Raw genomic sequence first — 8,572 nt, forward strand, 5'->3', positions numbered from 1 at the left:
ATCCCACTAAAAGCAGAGAGATAAATGACCAGATAATGTGTTTTATCTGTGATATTGGCCAGGACACCAGGTAGAACTCCGCTGGTCTTCTTCAACTGGTGCCATAGGACCTTCTGCTTCCACCTTTGAGGGCAGACATGGCCTCAATTGAATGTCTCATCTGAAAGACATCACCTCAGACAGAGCAGCACTCCTTCAGTATTGCACTGGAGTGCCAGACTAGATTCTGTGCGCAAGTTCTGGTGTGGAGCTTGAAACCAGAAACTTCTTCATCAGGAGTAAATTGCTGTTAGAAGGCATTCAAATACAGGAATAGCTCTGGGGAAAGAAACATAGGTGGTAACCCACTGCTCACCCCTGTCCATATTCCCATCCATTGGATTTCCTGCCACTGACCTTCAATTCAATATGAGGATACAGATTGAATTGATATTCAAGCAATGGAAATAGGTCACCCAAAGTATCTTACATCATTGGATTCATAGAAATTCTGGGCACAAGAGATGCTTCTTGATTCCTATGTCCAGCTGTTATTAATTTGTATCTGCCCTAGGTACCTTCTCAGGTTCAGTGGCACCTTTTGCTCTCATAAGTGGTCTCAGCATCTTATTATTATGGAGATGGGCTCAGATTGTTCTATATCTACTTAGATGATAGCATAATAATAACATACCCTTGTGATTTGGTCTGACCATTGGCATCTTTTTGTATGTCTACCTCTTCAATCTCTCCGAAGGATATAAATCAAGTTAACATGTGTCGAGGCGAGCTTTGATACCAATTGTTAAATGCCTTACTGCACAGTATGTGAATATCTAGAGCAACAGTCCTAATCAGATCCATTTGGTTCAGTAAGTGCAAAATAAAGAATATAGCATGTTTCCCCACAGTAGTGGTTATCTTACTTGACTTCTTAGTGTTCCTCCAACATTTTTGATTTTCTGAAGCTCCCTATCTCTGTTTAAAAGTCTGACTGACCTCTCAGCACTTTTGGCCAGAATTTTACATTACCAGCTGAAAATTTGGGCATGAGCCCGCCTCCGCCAGGCCTGGGGAGCCACGCCGGAAGTTTTCACTCCCCAGGCCCTTAATTGGCCTTGGGTGGGACTTCCGCCTCTTTAAGGCAGGAAGTCCCGCCTGATCGAGCTACCGGCCAATCAGCGAGCTGTCAGCTCTTAGGCCCAGCAGTGCCACCGGGAGCAGCGGCCACTGCTGGGACTACACCCAGCCAATGGCAGCAAGAAGGGACGATGGCCCCCGAAAGATGGTAAGGTTTTGGGGCCTCACAGGGGGCAATTGGCTAGGCCCCGGTGAGGCAAGAGGGGGTTGTTTGGGGATGGGGGACTAGTGTTGTGTGTTGGGGGTGGTTGGGGCTTCGGGGGTGGCTCTCCATGGGGCACAGGGTAGCGCAATCAGGAGGGCACCCCCCACCTCACCCCGCAGCCCGCAAGAAGGTCACTAGGTTTTACCCAGCAGTGTTCTTGGGGCTTTTGCCGTCGACCCTTCGAAGGTAAAATACCAGTGGCAGTGGGAGGAGGCCCTTAAGTGGCAGTTAATTGGCCGCTTAAGGGCCTTGATTGGCCTGGGGAGGGCAGGTCATTTCTCGCTGCTGCCGCCCCACATAAAATTGCAGCAGGGGCGAGAAGGAGTTGGGAGTGGCCCACCTCCCACCCAATTTTATGGCCCTCGCCCCCACCACCAGCCCACTTGTTGGGGGGGCCATAAAATCCCGGTCTTTGTTTCTAAATGTCCCTCTTTATTTACTTCTTCACAGCCAGACAGGGAATTAAAGGACTTCCCAACACAATGGGTGTGAGATTTTCTCCATTTACTTAGACAAGCCCATTCATTCCTTATTTAGCTTTTGGGGAAAATAAGTTCCATTAAGATATTAGCCAGTTTTCCTCCTATGCCTCTATTAAGTGTGTGAGAACACACTTTGCTTAAAAAAACTCTCAACATTAAATGCAATTCTTAATTTCAAAACCCTTCTGTGGAAAAAATCCCATGGACTAGAAGTTATTCTGGACCTCTTTTTGAGTGCATTCTCACTATTCAAGACCTGCACACATCCTTTTCCATTGAGGCAGGCAGCACACAAACTTCTTGCTGCCTCCTAATTTCCATGATTTCTGCATCCAACCCAGCATGACCGGCGCTGCTGGCTGGCTGCATGCACAGCAGCAGGCCTAATAGGATCTGAGGCTAGCATGTGTTGCAGCTAGCCTCCCGCTCTTAGAGACAGTCTGTCCCTCTTAAAGGGCAGCTGCCCTGAATCACAGGAGGCTGCAGTTCACTGTCACTGCTGCAATTTTACACAAGAAAATGGAACACCAGGGCAGGAGGAGGGCTGCGCTGTTCACCAATGCAGTGCTGGAGGTCTTAGTAATGGATGTGGACAGGAGGAGAGAGTCCACTGGAGGTGGCAGAAACCCTCAAGGCTGACCCACAAAAGGGAAGGGAAACAGGTGGCTAGGAAGGTCAATTCCCACAGTCTGTCCCCAAGGCCCTGGCAGCAGGGCCACAAGATATTTAATGACCTCACACGAACAGTCAAGGTCAGTGAATGCATCTTCAGATGTCATCTCCTACCCATCAATCTACCAACCTCTCATGCTGCTCAACGCACTGCTCCCCCATCACTCATTCAGCTCCAATCCCTGGCACTCAAGACTCACGCCTAATTTTCAGATACTCCACCTCACACTCACACGCCTTTAAATAATGACAGCTGCACACCTACCTTTCACTGCCTGCACACATCTGCAGCTATTCAGCTATGGCAGGCACATCACCCAAACACACTGCAACACAATCACTGACATTCTTTCCTTTCACTTGCAGGACAAAGTAGCCCACAACTGAAGGAAGCAAGGGAGAACTGAAAGGTGCCAGTCACGCCTTCATCCACTGAGCCTGACAGAGGAGATGGTGCTCCTGTCACTGTCAAGGAGCATGAAGGGGTCCAGCTCCAATGCAGCGCAGTGCATCACACAGAGCTTGGATCCCATCCTTTCCTGTGTGGAAGTGATGGCCAACTTCATGAGAGCACTAGTGGACCCAGTCATATTGCAGCTTCCTCTGCAGCTCAGGTGGAAGTCGAGCAAAGTCTCAGTGCTGTAGTGGAAGCTCAGACTGAGATTCATTCTTGGCACCATGCAAGCCCAGACTCAGACAGTTGCCAATATTGCTGCGGATCTCAGTGCTCAAAGGACATGTAGGCTGTCACAGCAGTCCAGCAGCCTGTTTTCCAACAGATTACTAGGATTGCTGAGGTGCCACTCTGCAGGATGAACCTGCTGCCCTCTCTCAGAATGACAACATTTCTGCCCTCATCACTGTCACTCTATCAGTACTCTTGATATTGCCTGTCAGCTAGCCAGCCCAGACTGCTGCCTGTCATGTCGAGGTGGTGCAGTCCAAAGCCAGGCCCTCAAAAGGCTATCCTGCAGGTCATCTGCAGTCTCCCTGACTGGTGTAGGACTACATAGGAGCACTAGGACAGGCAAAAGGATCTGCAAGACAGGCAACAAATGAATGCACAAGGGTAAATAGTTAATTCCTGTTTGTATAATTGGAGGTGTTGTTGGACAAAGATGGCAATGAAGAGGTTTTTATTGGTGGCTTTTATTGTAGAATGGTGACTGAGGGGATCCTGTGATGGGGTGTCTAACAAAGATGTAATCGTGGGGAATGGTGGATCCATGATGGAAAAGGGAAGTAGTTTTATAGAAACCGGAGTCTGAGCAGTTACTCTCTGACAGCCCGTCCAAAGCATAGGGGTCCATGTTGCATCCTCCCTGCCTCTTCCTCCTCCTCCTCCAAATGTTGATTCAGGATTCCTGGCGGCAATGGCTGTTCCCTCATGGTGGCTATGTTACAGAGCATGCAGCAAGCCACCAAAACCTAGGCACCCACTCTAGCATGCACTGGAGGCCTCCCCCAACCCGTGCACTCCAGGCATTGGCAACATTGCTTGAACATGCCGATGGTCTGATTCATAATGTTGTTGGTTGTTCAATGGATCACATTATACACGGGTTGTCCCCGCGTGTTTGGGTGATGGAGGGGTGGTTATCAGCCTCATATACAGGGATGGAAGCAGAGCTATGTATGTGCAGTCAATGGCACCCTTCACCATCGGGAATCCTGCTTCCCCCTGCTGTGGGATAAAATGATATACTCATCTCTCCTGGCTTTAATGGCCTTCATCTTCAGGATGATCCATTGGTGGCATAACGGAAAATGATCAAGATGTCGCCCATTCCCGCATGAAAAGATCTGGATGCATAAAAGTTCAATGCCACTGTGACCTTTAGGATCAGTGGCAGTGCTGTCCAAGCCTTGATGCAAGGCATCAGGTTGGGGTGAAGGAGGTGGCATAGTCCTGTCACTGCCTCCTTATTGAACCTCAGTTACCTCAGCCATTGCTTCTGGGTTGAGTAGTGCCTTCGGTGGAGAGCCCTCCTCCTCCCTCTTCGCATAGCTTCCTCTCTCTGCAGCCTTCGCTCCATGAGCTAGTAATGCTGCAGACCCGGGTACTGCAACTATAGCCCCAATACCATACTCATCAGAATCTGGTGCCTCATCGATTTTATGCTGCAGACCCGGGTACTGCAACTATAGCCCCAATACCATACTCATCAGATCCTGGTGCCTCATCGATTTTATGCAGCAGCTCTCCAAAACACCTCCAAAAATACACCACAGCGCTGCCACTGATTTTGCTCAAGCAGATGCAAGTCAAAAGCAACTCACCAGCAGTTTGGTGGATGGCCCTTTAATTAATGCTATGCACAGGTTGGGGGTTGGGGGGAGGGGTGTCTCTCATGCTACAAATGCATGTTCAGCTGGGAGTGATTAACACTGGCATGCACTGTACAGGCGCAGACCCAGTCTGTTAAAGAAGCATCACACCAGCGGGAATGCTTCTGACGCATGCGTGGCAGGCCCACGCTAGCACCCTTCCCAGAAGGGGGTGCCCCTCCAGAAGTTGCTGGAAACACAACATGCGCCATTGTAGGCCTTCAGGGCTCTGGAGTGCCAGCACCAGTAGCATTACAGAGCCCAATTTCTCAACCCACAAATCCTGAAAAATGATGCCAGTGTTACTGTGAGAGGAGCAGGAACCATTTAAATTTGACATGCTCCAAAAGCCTATGTAATTGATCTTTGGGTGATTGAAAAAGCTTTGATCCAAATTAAAAAAACATAAATATTTATTTTTAACTGTATAATGGCAACACTGAGGCTGCTGGCAATCAGACCTTTCAAATTCACAGCTCAGGCAGTGACCAACCCACTGCAAATTATACATATGATCTAAAAGCCCCCAAAATCAGCTGGGGTCAGGGTGCATCTCCATGGTCTGCCAATGCTTAAAGTGTCACCCAATTCGACTAAAACAAAAAATCTAGGCCAGGATTTACTATGATTTTGTGTCCCAATTTGCTGGCAGGTGCAAGTTAAGCCATTGAATGGAACTTTAGATCTAATAATGTAAATTAAATAGCTTAATGAGTGGAAATAAGGTACTTAACCTTTGGTAAAGAGACTGACTTTATTTTCACTGATGTCAACAGAAGCATGGAGAACTCTACCAAAATATAAGAAACCTTTCAAGAGCATGAGTTTCATATCTACTTAAAGTAATTATGTAAGTGAAAGAGGACTTATTGCTTCAAGGCCTTAGGCCTACTCCAAGATGTCAAAATGGCTGGGTGAAAATTGGCCTAAAAAATAAATAAAATTTCCAGAACAAAGTAGGATTCAGACAACTGCATGGAAGACTTTACTAACCTCAGATGGACAACAAACAGTCAGTAATAAGAATGTTAGACTAACGGAGGGTGTGAATGAGTTAGTAAGACAGAAAAAAAAAGCATTAAGGTAGGGTGGGACAAGGCAATGGAAGGATCAAAACAAGTGATGAGAATTTTGAAGTCAACTCATTGGGGCAGAGGAGCTAGTAGGGCTGAGAGAGGAAGGTGGGAATGACAGATCAGAAGATCTTTCTTATCATAGATCTTAAATGATGGAGTTGGAGTGATCCATTGCATTCAGAATGTGTTGTTGTGTTTACTGCAAAAAGAGTCCACATTCCTCAATTATGGCTGGAAATGCCGCAGGAATCAGTCTGCCTTTTGTTAGGCCAGATGACAGCAAGCACCTCAACTGTTTCAATTTAATCCAGAATTGTGATAAGTTTGACAGTCCTGGGGGCTGGTGCTCCTTAATGGTAAGGTTATCGGATTCTGTTTGCTCTGTGTATATGCCTGTATGAAAGGTTTTTGAATCTTGAACTCAGTAACTTGGTGGATCAATGACCCATTGGACATCTTTGGTGGAAGGTTGATTGACAGCCCTAGGCCCAAGCCAATATATATTTAGCCACCATTGCCCACTTAATAAGTTTCTTTCTGGGCTTATTGAGATAGCAGCAAATACCTGAAGGCTCCGTGAGGATAGACTAATCCTCACATATGATTTCGTTTTACAGACACTGGAGGTTTGATATTTTCAGTAGAGTTAGAAAAGAATTTATTATTGTTTGTTCAAGAATTCTGTAATCAAGTGAAACCTATTGTATTGACATTCTACTACTGCTTTATTTTTATTTTTAGTAAATCTGCTGAGTAACCATTAGCCTGAGTCACAAGTTGAATAGTGAGTTTATTCTTCCACTAATCAAATGCTGGACGAGGGACTGGGCCAGTTCCAGTGAGCAAATTACAGTAACCGGACGGTTCTGTTTGGCCACTGTGCAACGCTGCATATAAAGTCACCCTGGTTGGAACCAAGAACACACTCAAAGGAGCTGTCCTTGCCACTGAAAATATGACTTTATATCTTAGGAAGCTCTCAAATCAATACAATGTGTGTGGGACATTATGCAGGTGAATAGGCAGGCCACAGTTTTGTGGGATAGTTGAGGCAAGGGGGTTATCTAGAAATGTGTTAGAGATGTCAAGTCTTAAGGTGATTAATTTACAAACTCAGGTTTAGCGGCAGAGGGGCTGAGAAAGGGTAAAAGGAGACCAGTATTGCAGAGATGGAAGAAAACAGTCTTAGTAAAGAGCAGGTGTTGGGGGGGCGGGGGGATTGGAATCTGAGATCTAGTTTGAACTTTAACCCAGTAGACACCAAGGTGTTGCACTTCTTGATTCAGCATGAGTTGGAAGCTGAGGAGGTTGATGGAATCAATGTCAGTGTCACATATAAACTGGTGGGAACCAAGAAGGGTGGCATCCATTTTGCCAACATTATGCTGGAGGATGTTTTAGCTGACTTCGGTCTTCATTTCAAATAGGATGTAGGAAAGTGCAGAAATGTGCCTTTGGATAAATGAGCAACTGGAAGCAAGAGCTGACCCCATATTTTTGAATGATATTGCCTAGAGGAACCGTGTAAGTTGTGAAGAGCAGGAGACTAAGGATGGGTGCTTGGGGTACACCTGAGGTGATTGTGATGTAGAAGACAAGCTGTTGGAGGAGATGTAGTGCCTGTATTGTGACAGGTATGAACAGAACCAGAAGATGAATAGTAGAGAAGAAACACTGGAGCAGGGTAGAGTTGCTGATGTTGACAGCAGGGAGGTCAAGGAGGATCATGAGATACAAACAACCATGGTCAGAGTTAGACCAGATGTTATTTATAACTTTGACTAGTATGATCTCAGTGCTTTGAGCAGGGAAGAAGCCAGATTGGAGGGCTTTAATGAGAATTGGTTGGAGAGATGGGAGCAAGGAAACACGTTCCAATACTCTGTAAAGAAAGCCAAGGTTAGAGGTAAGGCTGTTAGCAGAGAGAATGGAGGAGATAAGAGTGGGATTCTTGAGGATGTATGTGATAATGGCAGCCTTGAAGGAGGACGGGACAATGATATAGGAAAACAGACAGTTTGATAATGTCTCCAATTGTAAACCAGAGGATATGAAATTGGAGGCCAGGAGCTGGTATGCAATGGGATCAAGAGAGGCAGTGGCATGCTTTGTGGAGACAATGATGAGTGTGCTGAGGGCTGATGGGAAGTTGGGGAAGAAATGGAAGAGGATGGAATAGGTGACGGCTTAGTTGGGGAGGACAGAAGGGAGAGCTGGGAGGTGGTGGGGTGGGGTGGAGAGTTTGGATGAAGTGAAAGGAGGCAACGGGAACAATAAGCATAGCCTTAATTTTCAACATTAAGGAGCCCATGAGTTTCTCACATTTCGGGTTCTAGGTTAAAATTTGGGATGTGCACAAGGGAACTCAGAACTCCAATGAAAGGTCACAGATCTGAAACATTAACTCTGTTTCTCTCCCTACATAGAATGTACCCTATGTTTCCCGGCCACCCGCCCAACCCCCCCTCTTACTCCCACCACTGCTCGTTAAATACCTAATCTCGGAGATTAATTCACAATTTAACATATGAAAAGCACTAAAGTAAATTTAACTGTAAAAATACAGTTTGGCTCAATGCTAATATAGTAAAAGAAATTACTTGCACAAACAGATTGATACCCACTCTACTTCCATTGCCAAGTCTAGAGCTGTTTTTTAGCCATTGAATATGATAGGTGTTCAACAAGTC

This window comes from Heterodontus francisci, chromosome 25, assembly GCF_036365525.1.
Source record: "Heterodontus francisci isolate sHetFra1 chromosome 25, sHetFra1.hap1, whole genome shotgun sequence".
In the NCBI taxonomy this organism is placed as follows: Eukaryota; Metazoa; Chordata; class Chondrichthyes; order Heterodontiformes; family Heterodontidae; genus Heterodontus; species Heterodontus francisci.